The 3,643-nt window shown below is 47.4% G+C and overlaps 1 pseudogene across 1 annotated transcript; it reads right to left on the bottom strand.

The window, feature by feature from the left end:
- Window positions 1–1,228: 1,228 nt before the first annotated feature.
- LOC309604018 (olfactory receptor 6B3-like) lies at window positions 1,229–1,999 on the bottom strand (annotated as a pseudogene). Its single transcript has one exon. The product of its transcript is annotated as an olfactory receptor 6B3-like (transcript).
- Between the last annotated feature and the right edge of the window lie 1,644 nt (window positions 2,000–3,643).

Below are 3,643 nucleotides of genomic sequence, written 5' to 3'. Positions count from 1 at the left end.
ACTTCTTGCCAGGAAGGCACAGCCAGGGGGGTGCCTCACCTGGTTCTTACTGGCACTTCACTCAGCATCCGTTTTGGTGGATATTTCTTTCTTTTCTGTGTCCACTCTTTCCACACACAGGAATGACAGAAAACCAAACATTTCATAAAAGCTTGTCAGAAAGCCCTTGTTATAGACAGGAAGTCCATCAAATCTGGAGGGAGCCAGGAACATTGCCATAAGCACCAAGAAGATCCAGGAATCTCAAGGCCTCCTCTGAAGTGCATCAAATTCTTGCAACCATGATTTGAGCCTGGAAGTGGGAAGGGATTTGTGTCTGTGGGTGGAAGAGGAATAAGTGTGTTGTGGGAGTATGTCAGGGCTGAAGGCTCTTGCACAAATCAGGGGTGATGGAGACATTTCCATCTTGTGCGCATGCCTCAGCCTAGGAAATGGGGAAAGCCCGCTGCTGGGGGTGGATGTGCTCAGGCATGCCCCATGAGCATGACCTCACTCTCTTTTGCAAGAAAGAAGAAAATAGGAGGACTCAGGTTGAAATATTGAAGTCAGCCAGTGGGAAACAAATACGTAATTACATTGGGGGAGGGGGGCTGGAGGGGGGTCAGATTAGGAGAAGGAAAGAAGTGGGAAGTAATGATTACTGTATTAAAAAATTTGGGAAGGTGAGACCCAGCTCAGGCACCCTTCTTCTGGAGAACAATCTACTTTTTCTTTTTTTTCCAGAGGGGCTGGCCCTATCAGACTAGCTTTCACAGTTCTCCTCTGCTAGACAGCCCAGAGAACAGGAAGGATGGGATTCATCTACTGAGATTTAGACATGTCCTGTGGAAGAGCTTGATTCAACTCCCCCCCTTCTCACTGTCAATATGAAGATGTCCTGAGGAATCCCAGACACGCAGGAACCCCACCCTCAGCTTGTCTGGGTAACGGAAGAGAAAACAGCATGTTTAGAGTAAGTTTTCTGCCACTCCTGGGCAGGTGTGGCATTTCAACAGCTCCCACTTGCAGGATCACAATTGTGGTTACTTTAAAGACAGAGGAAAGCCAGGGAAGTTTTTTACACTCTTCAACACCAGACCTGTATGTCTTTAAGACACAAATTTTCCCACTTCTCATTCCCCAAACAGTCCCCAGATTCTGCACTTCTAAAGATATACCTGGTACACAAAATATGCACTTGTCAGTTGTCCACACTTGACACAACCACAACCTGTTTATTCCTGGTGGGTCACAACTGGTAGGAGCTCTCGATGCAGGCCACAGTCTTTCTGAGGGCATTTCCTAGAGCCCCCTTGACTTGCCTGTTCCGCAGGCTGTAGAGGAGTGGATTGGCCATGGGCGTGAGGATGGAGTAGAAAAAGGATGGCACTGTATTGAGCTGCCTCAGTGAGGCTGTTCTGGGCATCATATAGGCAACGATGAGGGTACCATAGAAAACAGTGACCACGCTGAGGTGAGAGGAGCAGGTGGAGAAGGCCTTCTGCCTCCCTGTGGTGGCTGGGATCCTTAGGATCGCAGCTATGATGCAGATATAGGATACCAAGGTGAAGACAAAGGGGAAGACCACATCCAGAAAGCAGATGATGAAAGTAACCAGTCTAAGCACCGTGGTGTCACTGCAGGCGAGCTCCAGCAATGGGGCAAAATCACAGAAGAAGTGATCAATTGCATTGGGACCACAGAAGTGTAACTTGGAAAGTAGCCCAGTGACTACGGTAGACATTAGTAATCCTGCTAGCCAAGACCCAGCCGCCAGCTGGAGACAGAGCTTCTGCTGCATGAGGCTGGCATAGAGCAGGGGGTGGCATATGGCCAAGTACTGATCCTAGGACGTGGTGGCCAGCAGATGACACTCGGTACCTGCACAACAGGCAAAGAAAAAGAATTGTGTCATGCAGCCTTGAGCAGAAACGGATCTGTCCCTGGTTAGGAAGCTGGCCAGCAGCCTGAGCAGGATAGTGGAAGTATAGCAGATTGCCACACTGGAGAAATTACACATCTGCTCTGAGGCCCACGAAAGAAGGAGGAGGAAACCTAAGAAAAGGGAAGGGAATGTTGACAAAGCTAACAAGATGAATTTCACCAAGCACGATATTGGTTACCCTTGCCACACCTTCAACTGACCGGGTACCAAAATGGATCCTCACAACCATACCAGAGCAAGAATATTTTTCTTGAAGGCCTTTTCAGTCCTTCACAAGTTAAAAACCCTCCTTTTCACACTGCTGCTGGTGATTTCTCTGCTCGCTGTCATGGGGAATGCAGTCACCGTTGCCATCCTTTGGCTCCACCACTAGTGCCACACCCCCAGGCATCCCTTGCGCAGCACCTTGTCCTTCTTGGATATTTGGTTCACTCTGGTCATTCCCCCTGACATGTTTGTCAGTCTCATGCTGGAGATTAAGATATCTCTGTGGCTGGAAGGTGTGGAAGGAAGCAGGAGATTACAAAAGAGATGCTGGATTTTTCTTATTTTGAAAACAAGAGACTCTCAGGGATTCCTAGTGCAAAAAGGCGAGTACCTCTGAAAAGTAGAAAGAATAGCTTTCAACATACACGTTTGATTTGATTTGATGGTTTAGCATTTGTGCAATAGAAGAGATGAGTTTGGCACATAGGTGTGACAGATGTTTGCAATAGGTCTGAGTGAACGTGGAATTTGCCAGGAATGGGGTGAAATAGCTCGCAGCCTCTTTAAAATCTTCTGCTCTGGAGAAAGAATCCTTTGGGAGAGTTTGAGAAAGGTAGAAAGGTAGAAAGACGACAACAAATTCTCCGACTCAAACTGAAATGTAAACCAGAAAAATCAGGGGGTGAGAAAGGCTTGAAGGACTCTCTCTCTCTCTGTGCTATCTAGGAGGAAGACTGCAAGAAAGGAAAGAAGCAGAGAAGGAAGGATTCCTTTCATCCAGACGGTGAAATAATCACACTTGGGTTTTGCCATCTTCCTGTCTCGGCAGGATGAACTGAAATTCAGCATGGGAGCAGAAAATGAAACTGCAGTTACTGAGTTCATCCTAGAGGGTTTCTCAGGGCTTGATCAAAGCCTGCAGCTATTTCTCTCTCTGCTCCTTCTGCTCATATACCTGACAACAGTGATGGGGAATGCAACCATCATTTTCCTCGTGTGTGTAGATCACCACCTGCAAACCCCCATGTACTTTTTCATCAGCAATCTGGCCTTCCTGGAAATCTGGTTCACATCCTCCACAAGCATCAAATTGTTTGTGATCCTGAGTTCTGGTAGGAGAACGATCTCACTAAGCAGCTGCTTTGCCCAGTCCTGTTTCCATTTTGCCCTGGGCTGTACAGAGATGGTTCTACTTGTCGTCATGTCCTTTGACCGCTACGTTGCCATCTGCTAGCCTTTGCGTTATGCTGCCATCATGAAGCCTCAGCTCTGCATCCACCTGGTTGCTGCTGCTTGGGTCATAGGCATCACAGTCTTGAGTTACCGTCTGGTCCTCCTCTACAAGCTGACTTTCTGTGGCTCGAACAAGATCCACCATTTTTTTTTGTGACAACTCCCCCTTGTTCAAATTGTCCTACTCTGACCCCAGCCTGCTTTGGAAAACAGACTCTGTTTTATTATCGTTTATCCTACCAGGTTCCTTATGTTTAACTCTGGCATTTTACATGGGCA

The sequence above is a fragment of the Platalea leucorodia genome (assembly GCF_965183815.1).
Source record: "Platalea leucorodia genome assembly, contig: HAP1_HAP1_SCAFFOLD_303, whole genome shotgun sequence".
NCBI classification, from domain to species: Eukaryota; Metazoa; Chordata; class Aves; order Pelecaniformes; family Threskiornithidae; genus Platalea; species Platalea leucorodia.
This window is presented reverse-complemented; position numbering and strand designations above follow the sequence as displayed.